At 44.2% G+C, this 16970-nt stretch overlaps 1 long non-coding RNA gene across 1 annotated transcript; it reads left to right on the top strand.

Moving 5' to 3' along the window:
- Positions 1-10057: 10057 nt before the first annotated feature.
- On the top strand, positions 10058-15577 carry LOC308058116. The gene is made up of 4 exons (XR_013925667.1): positions 10058-11053; positions 13795-13903; positions 14231-14356; positions 15322-15577. It is a non-coding gene; the product is annotated as an uncharacterized lncRNA (long non-coding RNA).
- The last annotated feature ends 1393 nt before the right edge of the window (positions 15578-16970 follow it).

Genomic DNA, 16970 nt, shown 5'->3' with positions numbered 1-16970 from the left:
TACCCTGAGCTAGCAGAGCCTGAGTCAGACAGCAGCTGCCCAGGGCTGCCTCCCAGGAGTAGGGTGGGCAAGATCAGCCAACATGGGTTCCCCTTTAATCTCTTGTTCCTTTACGTTTTGCTGTAGCACTTTTGTGTGTAATGAAATGAATTGCATGCTCTGGCACATCCCCAGCCACTCTCCTGGACAGTGGTTCCTCCGGCACGCAGTGCTGCTGGGAGTGAAGAGCTCTCGGAGGCTGGGATGCGTCAGGAGACAGCGCAGGCTACAGACTCAAGTGTGTTCATGATGGCCCAGCTCCTCCTGCCCCACCAGATCCAGCAGGAGTCCCAGGGCTTACCAGACCCCATGAGGAAGAGGCTGAACTGTGTAAGTCAGCTCCCCTTCATGTCACGGCTTCCAGCTGTTTTGATTACAAGGGGTTTGTGTCAGGACAACCTCCAGGGCTTCCTTTCACTCACACCCCATTATGCAGTTAGTGTCTGCGCCTGCAGGGTCTGCTCGCCTGGAGCTACTGACACTTTTAACCTCAGGCTTATGCATTGAACTGAACATACTCAGTTGTGTTAGGAGAAATGGAAAGAGGGGAATAATATACTAACAGTCTTCCACAAAGGTCTTGCTTCCACCACTGCCTCCAGAAGTTCACTGTGACCCTGGGAAGGGAGCCAAAGACATTCTCCCGCTAGAAAAACAGTCACAGATACTCTGTGGCGTCTTTCTCCATTTAACCCCCCGCTGAAGGAACTCACAAAGCAGCATCCAGGGCAGCAGCCTGGAGTGTGAAGGCTTGTGATACAAAGGATTTAGACAGACTTCAGGAGGGGAGGTGCTTTTCTCTGCAAAGAATGCATGAAACTCTAGATAACTTCCTTCTGCCTTGGTGGTTGATGGTGTCCTGCAACTCCTGCAGGTCAGGAAGCATAGGAGGATAGTATTAACTGTCTTCCACCTCTGGGCCTTTCAAAACATGAGGGCCAGGATCCATGCAAATGCCTGTCATCCAGGAAATCACCAGCCAGAGGAACGTACACAGAACTGAACTTAGCTGAAGCAGTGAGGCACCAGCTTCTGCACGACAGCGTGCCGCACTCAGAAGCAGTAATGATGGCAATATTGCGCATGGAAGAGCAGTTCAGATGGAAAAGGGATGTCAGGAATACACAATGGGACAGATAATGGAGGCTAGCAACCCCAGAGCAGCTCCAAAGGGTTGTGAAATGACCCTTTTCCATGTCCAGCTGTAAGACAAACTGGCTGGGTCTATATTCCCAAAACTCAGAGCAAGGGAGGATGAATGAAGCATGAGGCCTCCAAGCCTAAGAGGAAATCTGCTCTTTCAGATTTCCTAGACCAACATAATTTCACACTGGCAAGTGTCTTTGCTTTGGTGGACGCATTCTCCTCCTCTTGAAGTCAAAAAGGGGTAGTGTGGGACAACAGCACTCTGCAGCTAAAGTAAAAGAGTGAAAAAACACCTGGAAAGCTGTGCTGCTGCCCTCCTGTGCTGATTCTGGCTGGGATAGGGTTAATTTTCTTCATAGTAGCTAGCATGGGCTATGTTTTGTATTTGTGCTGAAAACGGTGTTGACAATACAGAGGTGTGTTCGTTACTGCTGAGCAGGGTGTACACAGCGTCGGGGGCTGTTCCGCTCCTCACACTGCTCCACCAGCGAGCAGGCTGGGAGTGCACAAGAAGCTGGGGGGGGACGCAGGCAGGACGGTTGACCCCAACTGGCCAAAGGGATACTCCCTACCGTGTGACATCATGCTCAGCATGTAAAGCTGGGGGAAGAAGAAGGAAGGGGGGATGTTTGGAGTTATGGCATTTATCTTCCCAAGTAGCCGTTACGGGTGATGGAGCCCAGCTTTCCTGGGGATGGCCGAACACCTGCCTGCGGTGGGAACTGGTGAATGAATTCCTTGGCTTGCTTTGCCTGCGTGTGTGGCTTTTGCTTCACCTGTTAAGCTGTCTTTATATCAGGCCACGAGTTTTCTCACTTTTACTCTTCCAGTTCTCTCTCCCATCCTGATGCCGGGAGAGTGAGCGAGCAGCTGTGTGGGGCTGAGCTGCCAGCAGAGGTTAAACCACGGCACCTGCTCATGCGTCCAAGAGGCAGGAGCCAGCAATGGCCGTGACCTGTTGGTGATGCACCAGTGGATATTTGGACACCTTTTCCTGTCCCCATCTCTGTGCTAGAGGGAGGATTCTGGACTTTCTCACACCTCCTCCCTCAGGGTCTGTGCAGCGGGGGGGGTTGTTATGGCTGGGGAGCACATACAGGTGTGGAAGCTATTGCTGTTCCACAGGTCATTGTTCAAGGACGCGATCCTTTTTTTTCTTTCAGCCTCACAACAGCTTTATTTTCCAGAAGCCCTGAAAACAGGATGTGATGAAATCAAACGAACCTCACTGACTGCTTCTCCCAGGAAAACAGCCTATGGGCAAGGACCCTACAAAGCCAGGAAGGAACTGCCAGGAAAAAACAAAACAGTCTCCTAGCAGTGACTTCCCCTCCAGCTAGGGAAGCCTCTGCCATGCCTTCCATAACAAAATAGTTTGTATCTCCCTCTTCATGTCACTGCACAGGTCAGGTACTTGAATGCATTGCCAGATACCCTTTGTATGTTGCTTTGCAACAGTGGAACCTATGAGTAGAAGATACTAGAAACCAACACGGCGCCATAAGCACTTCAGTACTGGTCTCCTTTCCCCTTCTCATCCCCAACTCAGACATACCCCGTTTGGGAGCCTGCAGAGGGTGCTGGTAAAGAACAGATAGGGCTTTATGTTGCCACAAAAGCCATGAGTTAGTGCCCTCTATTGGAAAATCACTTTTTTTTTTTTCCTAACATCTTCTCACTTTGCAGGATAGGGACCTGTCTTACGGGTTTATGTGCTCCGCCGGCTCCCAGCTGCTGTGCCATGGAGGCAGGAAAGCCTTTGAGGCACAGAGCTGCCCGCACCAACTACCCAGAAGACAGAAAGAGAAATTTGTCCTCTTTCCTGGGAACCAGTGGTTCTCAAAACAAATGAACACTCGCTTGGTTTGCTTTTGCTTAAACAGAGATCCAGGCTTGAATCAGAATTAGTCAAAGCAAAAGCTGTTTGCTCTTTGATCATTAATCTTTAACAGGAACCTGAAAACAGTGGATGGTAGGGATAATGCTCTAGCAGAGATGGTGCATTAGTCTGCCTCCAGGGTCTGAGATAGGCTGATGTATTTGAGCGTTAACTCCTCGATCTCAGGGAAAAATATTGCTGCAGACTGTAGGAAAAGGATCTGGCTAGCCATATTTACAAATAAGCCTTCTAAGAGGAGACAATAGATTTGCCAATCTTTTTTTTTTTTTTTTTTTTTTTAAAGGCCTGTCATCATTGGTGCAGTTCAGTCCTATAATGGGACTGTTAGAAGAATTAGGATTTTCTTTCTTAAGTAGGGGATCTGTGAAGGGAAGGAGGAGTTGCTGTCTTTTATTGCTTTCCGTTTGGAGTAGTTACTTGAGCTTGGTTTGCTTCCCAAATTTTCAGGCTCCATCACACTTAGGGCATGCCTACCACAGCATCAGTGTTTAACTGCAGCGTAGCAACTGTATTTAAACTCTTAACAAGGATGAAGTAACAGCAAGACAGACTTCAGGAAGGCCAGTCAAGTCTAGTCAGGGGCTTGAGCAAGCTTGTTAGACCACACTGCAGCTGGCATCCCAATGACCTGGAGCTAGATGAGTCTGCTGGTGTAGCATTCCCTTCTCCAATTGCATTTTAAATAAGAAACATCTTGTGGATCCTTCTGCAAATTCCTGATGTATAACAGGGCACTCCACATGCTGGACAGGTCCAGAACTGCTCCTTTTCCAGGGCTCTCCAGTGGCCCCAGATCACCCTGAAGTTTTTGGCTCTGTGCTTTTTAAGCAAATGAAACCCAAACCCACGCAGGGAGCTCTGCACAAAAAGCTCATTTTCATGCTGGCATGTTCCAGGGCCTGGTGTGGTCCCATCACTGGCTAAAGGAGGTAGATGGAGGGACAGAAAGGGAAGAAAAGGAGAGCCTGATATGGGGAGGTTTGAATTTGAGTGCCAGGTGGGTGATTGACAGCTGGCAGAGGGAAAAGTAGGGGAAGAGATGTCTCTCAGCTATACCAGTGTCCCTCAGACCTCACCAGCAAGGGATACTGAGAGGGGAACAGAGCAGGAAAGCTGGTGCGGTAAGAGTTAGTAACTGCAAAACCTGCACAAAAACACCCACTTGGTGCCACAAGGGAGAAGGATATGGCAGAAGTACGGGCTGGGCTTGGACGAGCAGACAGGAGGTGCCACCCCTGTACTGCCCTGGTTTGTCACACTTGCTTTACTGAGCACTGCTAACCTGGGCAGGCTGGCACCTCCTACCAAATGATGGATCATGCCTCTGTCTTAGCACCATTTCCTCGCGTTGTGCTTACAGGAACACCCAGAGCCTCCCCTCCCCCTGAACACTGCGTTAAGCTTTTCCCTTCCCGAGCAAAGAACGGATACTAACCTATGCCCAAGTGCCACAGCTTTAGCTCTGCAGCTCAGCTCTGCCTTCAGCCCTGGCACAGCATGATCCTGCCGACTATGTATGTTCTCAGGTTGCTAAAGCCGCTCTTTGAAGAGGCTCAGGCAGCACCAGGCTTGCAGTGTCACAGCTCTGCTAGCTTGCCCAGTGCATCCAGCTCACCCTGCCTTATCCCTCTCGGCCCCTTGCTGTGACTCCTTGTGCCTCCCTCCCACCTGGTCAGGCAGCTGGGGAGGGCTGCTTGCCCCGAGGAGGGACCAGGCTGGACGACTTCCATCATGGCCATCCTGTGGACCATTGGAGGTGCTCAGCTGTGTGCACGCTGCACAGTGCCCAGTTCCCAGTCCCCTTGGGTCCCTCCAGCAAAGCCCTTCCAGCCCACAGCTTGCTCCTGGTTCACCTGGACACCTCATCAGCCACTGCCATGAGGCTCTGCCAGTGCTGTGCCATGGTACACAAACCCATGCAGTGAAGAAGCCAAACCTGGACTGCAGGGCAGGCAGGACTTCTCTGTCTCCTCTCTAGACCTCTCTGCACACGTAGGTGGCATTTCACATCGGTACTATAAATTCAGCGCTCCCTTCCACTCCGTCTTCTAAGCACCAGCTCAGCGTTTGCACAGGGCAGGATGCCTCCACTACCCTCTCCACCAGAAAAATAATTGTCCAGAATCAGAGCGTATGGTGATGTGTCCCACTGGCTGCCTCCAACCACTGTCATGCCTGATCAAGGGCCCCAACACCTGCCTCCTTGGAAAGGCATGAGAAGGTGAAGTATCCCTGTCCTGAAATCAGTATTGCTCTAGAGCACCCCCACAAATACGTCGCAGGCTGGCAAAGAAGAAAGATCCTTCTTGGGGCCATATGTATTTTGAAAGTTGTGGATGGGGGAGAACAGCTTGGATTTCTTGGGACTTTCTTGAAGGAATGACTTCTCTTTTGTAAATCATTTCTTACTTCGTGGTATCCCTATCTTCCTGCCCACCCAACAGTGGTCTGCTTTACTCACTAGTCATCTCCTGACTGTCACGTAGACTGTGAGCTGATCTCCATGAGCAAGGGTCTGTGCTCCTGGCCCGCACTGTCCTCACCCTGATCTTTCATTAGAGAGTCAGAATATGAATACTTCCAATTCACAACCCAGTATCTCACCCGTAGGAAAAATGTAAGAGGAAGAGCAGGCACATTTTCCTTGCCTCATTTCCACCAGTTACTGGTAGTTCTATCTCCCTTTATTACGCTACATAATTTCTCTTCACTCTTCAAACATTTGAAGGCCAGGATCCTGCTCCTAGTCAGTCATCCCTTAGGCAAACTAGATTTTGCTTTTGTAACGTTTTTTCTGCATAGTAGCTCCAGCCTCCTAATCATCTTTGTTGCTGTTCTTTGAGCTGTTTCCCAGTCATCACAATTTTTCTGGTAATGGGGTTACTCAAAGTGAGCGCAATATTCCAGGCACAGGAACCCTGTGTGTCCCGTTGCGTCTGTGATGTTGCCCTCAGGTGGTTACTCCAGAGAGAAGATGCAGCTTTAAAGAAACCATCCAGTGTCTTCAGGACAGAGATTTGCAACCGCATGAGAGCTGTGGAATGGATAACTCTGCACTCTTTTAAGTGATGCCTTTGTGCCAGAAACCAGGATTACACTGGCTTTTTCTGGCTCTCCATCCTGAGCTCTAACTCTCCGTGTTTAAAGTGTATTTCACCATGTGGATGCTGCTGTGCTTAAAGAGCAGCAGGAATAATCTCAGCTTCAGTGAGCCACACAAACCTGAATGGAAATCCTAAAACAAGAGGCACAAGAACTGACGGATTTTCACCATCACCAACTTTATTAATACTAATTTTATGATTACAGCTACTTGCCTTGGTGACATTTTTCAGCAATTCTTTTTATCTCAGAATTCTATGCATCATAAAATTACATTTCCTTTCCTTATTACATCAGGTGTTGTGTAACTCCCAGATTATAATCCATGTCAAGTCATGAAGGGCGTTCAGCAGGTGACAAGAGACTTTATTAAAGGTCAAATTAGATATTCATAATGTTAGTCTCTCCCCTGACTCAACTCTTCATAAAGCTAAACTGTCCTGCTCACTCATTCCTTTCTCCTGTTACAGCCTCCACTGTCCCAGTGATTATGGTGCCAGGTTTTTTTCTGCCTTTTCTATTCCTCTCTGCCCTTTTGTTATGGAAGTGACCCTACTTAACACTGATTTCAAAGTGGGGATGCATAGCTGATTTATTTTGGAATTGTTACGGTGATATATACATTCCTGACCTATTTAATACACGACATCTTATTTTGGCTTTGCTTTGCTCTGCACTGAGTTTTCTCTCTCAGCACTGTGCTGTCCACAGAGGTGCCTGGAGTTTTTCCCTGAAATCAGCTCTAACTCAGAATATTTCATTTAAATATTAGGTCAGTGAAATATTTTTTCCAGCTTCCCTTAACTTATATTGGCATACAGAGAGTTCCATCTGCAATCACTTTGTGCCACTTACCCAACTTTTGGTTCATTCCTGCTCCCACTGAAGGCAAATGCCAAAACATGAATTAGATTTCAGAGCAGCAGCCTTTACTAGGGGCTTTTGAAGTTTTTCCCAGTCGTTCTCTATCTTACATAGATTTGGCTGCCTCACTAAACACTTCATCCTCTGGATGTGGTGCAAAAGCAAGCGGTGGTCTCGTCAATGGCACTGAAGATTTCACCATTAAAACCAAATGAGCTGGACTCGATCATTCTTGGCTACCATATGTCTCAGCACTGATCATGGGGGATGTTCCTTCTGTGAGCCTTGCAACTCCTCTCACTGCAACACTGCTAAAAAATAGGTGCTTTCTCCTATGTTTTCTTTCACAACTTCATTTTTGTTCCTTGCTTCCTGCAGAACCAGTGCTGGTGCAATCACTGGGTATGTCTATAGATGTGTCCTCTCAGTAACTTTTTGATCTGTTTGCTGATTTCACCAACTTCGGCAAGCAGACATTTCAAAATTAGTTCTGAAAGGTGTTTCTACACATTTCATGAAAAGTGATTTCTTTGGAAGTGCAGGAGTGATTTTATAAACATACCTAAAGGAAACAAAATCTTAGAACAATTCAATTGTTAGAAAGTTTTTGTGTTTGTACTTGCAAAATACAAATTCTTTGTATTTGCAAATAGTAGCTGTATTTTGCAAATACATGTAGGAAACAAGGCTTCATTAGTTACACTGCTTGTGGAACTGCTTATTAATCTTAGGCAAGGATTAATCCTGCAGCTGTTGCTGCCCAGTTTTCTTAACAGCCACTTGCAAAGGGCTTTATCCTTGTACCTTTGGGAAGGGCCAGTCAGTTACGTATCTGGGATTTTGCTTAGAGAAGTCTTTCCAAGAATGCTGAAAAGCTGGAGGAGAAAAAAAAATTACACTTACAGATTTGTTGATAGAATCTTGTTTACCATATTCAGACCAATATCTTAAAATACAATACCTAATTATTTTCCCAATTGTATTTGTGGGTCCTGATATAATGCTCAAGGTCCATAGTGCTGCTTTCTTTAGGTGAGATATCTGCAGTGCTGTTATTACATTATACTCAAACGTCCCTCGTTTTCCAGACTAGATGTTTTTAATGAAAAATGAAAATCATATCCTTATGTCAGAAGTTCAGCTGATTCAGTCTTCATTCTCTTAATGCCTCTGGACCTGATGAGTCTCCTCATATTACTGTTGTTGTTGTTATACAATGTAGGCATAACAACTAATAATGGACAGTAGGAAAAACCATAGAGAAATAAATAATTTGGGAAGAAGGCCACAAATACTTCCAAACAGCTAACACAGTTCCCCAAAAGGGAGGTAATAACGCACAGGATCATTGCAGAAAACTCTCCAAAATTTCCAGTGAACTGAATACATCATGAGACCAACGTCTCAAAAACAGATCTCTTCTTGCATGTTTCTTCAGGCCTGCAAAGGGCAGCTCACACACTCCAGCAGCCCTTCAGCTGCCTGCCATACCGACTGTGGGAGCTCCGTGAGCGCCTAATGCTCAGCTGATGGCACTGCAAAACCCATGCTTAGATTTGGGCTTCGCCCTTTCCCTCCGAAGCCCTTCGTTGTAAGAGCTAGTTTCAGGAAGGTGGCTGTGCAGAGCTCCAGCAGAGCGGTGGGACAGAGACAACCCGCCCCACTCTGCAACACAGCTACCCCTCGCAGCCACTGAGCACTCATGCCCACCGAAAGCAAGAACAGGAGTTTTCCAGGGTAAGGATGGAGAAAAGCAGCTTGGGATCTGGCCTGTCGTAATAGCTGCTGTTACAGGATCCTCAGCAGCAATCATTGTTATTGAGAAGGATGGAGATCGTTCTCTAGCATTTCTTTCTGCCTCAGCCATATACTTGCTGTTAACTGCTTTTTTAGAGATTTTTTGTTAAACTAAATAAATCATTGAGTATAGACCCTCTACACATACTAATTTATATGCAGCCCTTTGTTGAAGATAAGGCCTTTGTTTCTGCCACCAATGCTTCTTCACTACATTAATGACAAATCACCCAGCATATTCTTTTCCATAAGACATTTATATCTATATTGTCCTACAAATCTTAAGACTAGTCCCTCTCTCAAGTACCTTTGGTCAGCTGCATCCTTTTTTTAAAAAAATGATTCTTGCTTTCTTTGCAAGATGATAATTTTACATGGCTTGGAGCAATGGTTGCAGGAGATATGCAATGCAATCCTAAGATTGTAAAACAACAAAAATGGGATAACTGAGCAGAGTTGAAAGTTATATCTGTACTGACTGTATGAAGTTCCCTTCTGTATAAGAAATTCCTCACGTCTGCTGGGCACCTGGGTTAGCTAAGCCAAGCCTGCAAGCCTCCACCACACTCACCTACCAAAACTCCACAGTGTGTCCAAGCCCAAAAGGGCTATCCTTCACATTACGTTCCAGGATTAACACTCCTAGCACGCAGCGCAGCAGTACCCATATCCTAGAGCACAGAAAGGTCAGCAAAGCAACTGCTCGGAAATTTCATAAGCTGATGAATAGATTGGGCTCCAAAGAATACTACCTACAGGGAGAAGACTGGGGATCTCTTATTACCACAAACATGGCCCAGATGCTGCCACAGTGAGTAGCAAAGGGAATCAGTGCAGAGAAGGTTTCTCCAGTTCTTACCCTACCTTCTGGCTCCACGGTCCGGGTCCTGCCTTCTGTTTGCCCTGCCTCTCATCGCCTTCTGCTTTGTTTTCTCCAGGGGTATCCCCACCCCTGTGCATTCAGTCATATTCACGTGCTTTGCATTGACAGTGGTATTTGCATTCTCACGCTTTCTAAATTTCATAGAATCATAGAAGCATTTAGGTTGGAAAAGACCTTGAAGATCATTGAGTCCAACCATAAACCTAACACTGCCAAGTCCACTGCTAAACCAGGTCCCTAAGTGCCACATCTACACACCTTTTAAATACCTCTACCACTTCCCTGGGCAGCCTGTTCCAATGCTTGACAAACCTTTTAGTGAAGAAATTTTTCCTGATATCCCATCTGAACCTCCCCTGGCACGACTTGAGGCCATTTCCTCTCATCCTATCACTTGTTACCTGGGAAAAAGTGACCAACACCCACCTTGTTACAACCTCCTTTCCTGTAGTTTTAGAGAGCAAGAAGGTCTCCCCCAAGCCCCCTTTCCTCCAGACTAAACAAGCCCAGTTGCCTCAGCTGTTTCTCATAGGACTTGTTCTCTAGACCCTTCACCAGCTCCGTTGCTCTTCTTTGGACACATCTTTCTTGTAGTGAGAGGCCCAAAACCGAACACAGTATTCGAGGTGCAGCCACACCAGTGCTGGGTACAGCATCACTGCCCTTGTCCTGCTGGCCACGCAATTTCTGACACAAGCCAGGATGCTGTTGGCCTCCCTTATCTAGGGAAGAGTTGTACAGAGAAAAATGGAGTGCTGTTTGGCTTCTCTTTCACTAGGCATGGAAGTAAGCTCTGCTGCATTTTGATTTGAGACCTCAAGGATCATCATTCTAAATCAGGAAGGAGATAAATTTAAAATTGGCAGGGAGAAAAGGAAGGAGCTCAGCCTTTCAGCAGCTGATCAGTACCACGAAGTATAGGACTTTCCTGGATGGAGATGGCACCAGCTGTACCATTTTTAACTCTCCCAAATTTTTTTGGAAATCACGATAAATGTGAAGGGCTTATGTATTTGGCTTAGTGAAATGCTTCTATTACAGCTCCCGTCAGACTTATTTTCTAGAAAATTTGGAAACAGAAAATTGCTTGATTTAACCTTCTATTCATTAACTTGATTTCAGATCTGTGAATCTTATCTTTGCTGGCAGAGAAGGTTTGAGAAGGATGATTTCCGTGATGCTTGGGGCTTATATACCATGGCTCATAGGCTTTACTAGGGAAGATGTTCGACGTATGTATCCTTTCATCCAGAAGAATATACATGAACTATTGCGAGAGTCTGGATACTTACACATCCAAGCCACCAAACCAGACACTGCAGGTAATGAACCTTCTCTATATCACTATGAACTTTGTATACTGACTGCTTAAGGCGTATAAACACATAGTTGAACAAAAGCCAACCATGTTTGAGAAGCAATGAATTCTGGTGACTGAATGCAAGACATGGGGACAAGAGCTGTGTAAAAGGAAGTGAAAAAGAACCGCTTAAAGAAAGACGGAGACTACAAATATCACTTTTCAAGGTCTGTTAAATGGCATACCACTTCTCTATGGCAAAGAAACCCTTTGCAAAAAGCCTCTTAAAGTAAAGCACAGGACCCTGACATTGAAGCTTCTAGAAATAAATGTGGGTGAAAACAAGAAAAATACCATAAGCAAGTGCAATGTGAAACTTGCAGAAAGGTAGACACAGCCATAATACCTGAAGCCAGAAGCATGATGTAGTGGGACCAGTAGATAAGGAGTCTGAAGAAAGGTATGGCCATCTCAGAAAAGTTACATGATTTATTTGTATAATATTATCAGAGATTATGGGGTATTCCTTTATTGAAATAAACCCTCATCAGGAAAGACAGCAGAGCTGTCTCAGACTGGCATCAGGTACGGAGACCATAGAAGGAATAGCACCCCATCCTGGCATTTAACTGGAAAAGAGGAAACTCAAAGTGAAACGTCAGCTAATGCCTAGTCTGTTGCTTGAACTGATTGCAATATCAGAGAAATAAAAGGAGACAAACCAGATACCAGGTTGGGGTTTTATGGGTTTTCTTTTCAAAAGCCAAACAATGAAGACAGCCCCCAGAAAAACAAAGACCAGTATGTCTAGTGTCTGATCAGAAAACTAGCAGAAATGTTTTTAAAAGGAGAATTCATTTACAGGTGATAATATCACAGGGAAATCACACTTCAGATATCAGAGCTCTGGCAGGATCAAGAAGCTGTGGATCTAGTAATGGAACATATTTATTTTCCAAGAAAAGTTTTGTTGAGGTTCCTTCTCCCAGTGTTCTTAAAGACATTAAACTGCCTTAAGAAAAAGATTAAGTTCATGGGTTAATAACTAGTTGACATGAGAATTCATGAATATAAATAAGTAAGCAAGTTCCAGGGGAGAGAGAGTATCACAAAAATCTGTGCTGGCACCTGTACCTTTCAATATGATCTTAATTTCTCTACAGATAAAAGTTAATGGTTAAGTGAAAATCTGACACCTATCCAGGGTTTGGTTTAATCTAAAGATAAATGGTTTTGTAACTCTCTGCAGTTAAGTGACTGGTTGATTAAACTGGCCAATAAAAACTGATGTCAACAAAGTCCAAAGCAATTTAAGCAGAGGAAGAAAATCACAATGGGCTCTAGTTTGGTTGCTGCTATGTGAGAGAATCCAAGAGTCAAGGACAGTGCTTTGAAACGTCAGCCAGCTCAGACTTTAAGAGAATCTTACAAACTCTTAAAGAAAGCAAAAAGAGAGTAAGACAAAACACTAAATCCATGATATTTAGAATCTGTTCCACCCCTGTTTCATTAATATATTTTATAATCAAAAGAATACAAGAAGGGGAGAAAAAGAACCCTAAAGTGACCAAGAAGCTTCCCTACAAGCACTGTACATAGTCTAGGACTCTTTAACCTGGAAAAAAAGAAGAGCAGGGATTTTGTAGCACACTAAAATTGTGAAAGGTAGAAAATAAATAGGGGGAAAAAATGCATATTCCCTGCTTAGTCTCAAAAAATATCTATATTATCAGTTTAGTTCTCATTAGGCAGGTTTAAAGCAACGCTACAGTATTTTCACTCACCAGAAGCTGTGGTACCTAAGATGTGTACAGGTTGAATCATTAGTAAGCTGCAAACAAGACTGGTATTTCTGAGCATCCAGTCCATGAAAGTTGAATACAGTGATTCGGGGACAGCTTTCAGCTCAGAAAATGCTCACCTCCAGACGGGTCATATGTTAGCTGGCACATTTTAGCCTGCCCTACCTTTGCTGGTCAAAGCATTTACATGACTTTGATGTGTAGCAAATCACTTTAGGCCTGACAGCACAGGGAAACTGTTGTGCCAATGCACAAACTTACTTTGCATTAACTATGTCCACTATTAAATTGAAATCACATTGTGCATCATCTTCTACGCAGTCATTCAGTGCTAAAGTCACACTAAAATACACTTGAGAGTAGGCAATTCTAAGGATACTGTAAAACTACAGCCTGGAGTGTGGTACAGGAATTTTCCCAAGGCAAGCTCTACCACTGCTGAAGTAATCCCCACCCGTTTTACAGGTTAAAACACAGATATAATATGCTGTGTTTATAATGTTTGTTAGCATTCCCCAAAGGCAGGAGCAGATAGCAGATACACACCACTCCACTGTTGTTTAAATTACATAGAAAGTGAACAGCACTCAGGGTCCCAGTTAGCCATCCTAAGCAGGACAGTGCTCCCAAACAGTTTATCTGAAATTTCTTTTCAGAGTGTAATCCCTTTACATCTGAATTTGCTCTTTCTGCCACACATTACCAAGAAGCCCAGAGGATTTTCTTAACTCCTATTTTCTTTTGTATAGGAATTGCTCAACTTTATAGTGCTGTCAGTTATAGCCAAAATTCCATCGGGGTGAACTTTTCAAGAATAAAGTACTACCAGGGCTAGTAAAACGCACTCTTTACTGAATTCTCATAGAAAACTCTGAAGAATTGATGTAAGTCCAGTTTAACTCCCACTGAAGTATTTGCAATGCCAGGCAACTGCAATGGTTCTCTTCTTCTCTTGAATTAGGTTGTGGACTGAATGACTCCCCTGTGGGGCTTGCTGCATATATATTGGAAAAATTCTCTACCTGGAGAGATAAATCATTTCTGCATAAAGATGATGGAGGCTTGGAAAGGTAAGAAAACAGGTGCTCTTCCATGAGAGGACTCATTAAAAGAATGAGCAATGGTAACTAATGAGGAGATAGGTAAAAGACTGGCCAAAGCTGAATTTTGAGCATGAAAGGTTACACATGACAAGTAGTAGTGTAAACTCACAGCAGACTGCCTGCAAACTACTGCTTCAGCACCGGGCAGTTTTGCTCTGGGCACATGGGTGCCAATTAATTTGCTGCTTGAAAACAAGTGGAGAACAAGAACAACTGTTCTTCAGGGCATGAGCCCAATATAGCGTATTGAGAAACAGCTTCCAATGAAACGTCTTCATCTTTTTCTATCAATAGCAAATACACTCTTGATGAGCTTTTGGCCAATGTGATGATTTATTGGGTGACATCCTCCATTGTGTCCTCAATGCGATTCTACAAGGAGAACATCTCCAAGGACCCTGGTCTAACAGGTGATGCCAGGTAATGAAGTGGTAGGTGTAAGAAAGATTTGCAAATGAGATTGAACCACGTTTGCCTGTATAAACATTTAGATTACTTTAAAACAGCAAACTTAAGTTGTTAAAAAAAATAATCTAAGTTCTTATTTTCTTTTGATAAAAATAGTTGAGTCATTTTTCTTTTGAACCTGTAATTCACACAAAGTAGCTTGTAGCCAAGACAATGCAGCGGACATATCAAACTATATTCAGTCTTGTGTTCAAACTACAGGTCTATATACTTAGTCACCAAACAAATGTGATCTCTGGCTCAGTTCAGTTAAAACAAAACAGAAAATCAGGAGCATTTCCAAGAGAGACGTTTAAACTGAATTAGGAAGCATACGGCTTAGTGGTGGATAAAAGTAACGACTACAAGTGTTAAGCACAAACTTGGGGAAGCAATCTGGAGAGCAGTACCTTCTAACAAACCAAGCACCTTCTAACAGCCACTGACTTTAAGATGACTATAAGAGAGGCTGACCAGAAAATGCTGCAGAACGGAATTCCATGTGATTGATCACACAAACAAATAGAAGAGTCTTTTCCTTTGTAGACCGAGCCAGCTTACCTTTCCTCAACTCATTCGTTACGCTGGTACTATAAATTCTAAAGTAAACTTGAGCAGGCTCATTTCTGACTGTCACAAAGAGGTGATGCGTCTTGCCATTTATCGCAAAACTGTAAAACAAGGTAAGTTTAAAAATAGGAAACGTTTCAAGATTGAACCGTGTGCGAAGTTGGCTCTACTTTACGTTTTTGGGTATAATATTCTCATACTCAAGGAGACTCAAATACAAGCAAAGCTTTTCAGCAGAGTACAAACCACAAAATGTGTCGCTGCGGTGAAGCTCTGCCAGCTGACTGTGGCAATTACTAGAGTCAGGAGGTTTTTATAGAATTTCCCCAGGACTTTTTTCAAAAAGGCACTTAGTTAATGTCCTCTAGGTTTGCAGTGTATGTTCCCACAGGGACTGCAGCTTTTTCCTCAGGAGCTAGTACATACACCACGGGTCTGGGCAAAGGAGGTCTTCAAGAACATCATCACTTACTCTTACATGCCACGTGGAGGGCATTTTGCTGCCTTTGAGGAACCAAAGCTTCTGGCACAAGACATCATGCACTTTGTCAGAAAGGTGGAACAGCTGTGAACATGCACTTTAGATACATATATAGAACAGAAGCAAGTTGTTCTGCCACCAGCAGAACCTTCACTTTGAGGGATCAAATAAATCCAATGTAATCACATAGAGAAAACAACATTTCATTTTGATAATCATTACAGTACTAAAATTGTTAATGAAGCTCTAAAGCTTTTCTGAAGAATAAAAGAAAAAACCCCAAAGTAAGCAACTTGTCTTCTTTCACTCCCGGCACCGTATCATTGCTGCACTCATAGTTCAAGTGTAACAGAATACATGAACGGTTTACTGCAGTAACACTGCACTCATCTGGGGAAGAGAGTAGAAAGAAACCAGCCCCTTGATCCTTAGAACGAAGGCTTCTGTTTAGAAGCTTCTTTAAACACTCGAGTGCTAGCGTCTGAAATATGCATTACAAGCAGCTTTGGTGGAAGTGTAAAGGGTTTTGATCTCCTGAGCACAAACACTCCTACGTTCAAGTTATGTTTCATTCAAGAGACCAGGAATTACATATTCAAGTGGGCAGCTGCACACAAGGCAGCTTTCTTCATTCTAACAGGTTTTCCCCCTACGGCTAGCTTTAGCAGCTACTACACTATGTAAACAGATGTTTAATGGATAACAAGGCAGAGACAGCGTTCCTAGTGTGCTCCAAGCTCAAAAATACCAACTTAATTTCCTCTTCGTTCTTTATCATTCCATTCCAAATGGTAAAGTTAAAATATGCACCAAGCGTAGCAGGTTACTTCAACCTTTACCCTCATTTCAAACGATTCTTATCACACCATCGTGCAATTTTTGCTAGCAAGAAGCTGCAAGCAACCTTGCTACCAGTAGGCTCGAGTTTCTCTTCAAATGGGATAGGGCTGTTTGGAGCTGTTAAGCTCACTACATTACAGACACTTCTAAGTAGCTGACTGAAGGTTAAGTCCAGCAGACACCTAGTTTTGACACACTGTTCAAAGCTCTCAAGTGTTTCTCACCCTCCCTCCTTCTCCCATTCTGCACTAGACACCAGGCCAGAAGAAAGGGCTCAAGTTCTGCTCCCAAGTAATACCTTCTGACTTTGAACAGGAGTTTGACAAGTAAAGATAGTGCTGAACTTGATCAGACTCGCCTCACCGCCTCTTCACATTTCATAAACATTGAAGAGTCTAAGACTTAGAAGTAAAAGCAAGCAAGAAACTAACTTTTATTGTTGTTGTCTTAAGTGAGAACAAGCTAGCATATTGGGACAGGAGTCCTATGCAGGAGCGGGCTGGAAACTAATGGGAGAAACAGCTAGGTATTGTGAAGGAGAATAGGAAAGATAAACATGGTTATCTAGTGTTTAATAGGTGTCTGCACGCTTGTAGAGATATATAGCTGTGTAACGGCATGAATGATTCCTGCCCTGAGCCTGGTGGCGCATACAGCTGCGGTTTGTGTCCGGGCTCAGAGATGTAAATAGGGGCT

Source organism: Falco punctatus (genome assembly GCF_963210335.1).
Source record: "Falco punctatus genome assembly, contig: scaffold_54, whole genome shotgun sequence".
Taxonomy (NCBI): domain Eukaryota; kingdom Metazoa; phylum Chordata; class Aves; order Falconiformes; family Falconidae; genus Falco; species Falco punctatus.
This window is presented reverse-complemented; position numbering and strand designations above follow the sequence as displayed.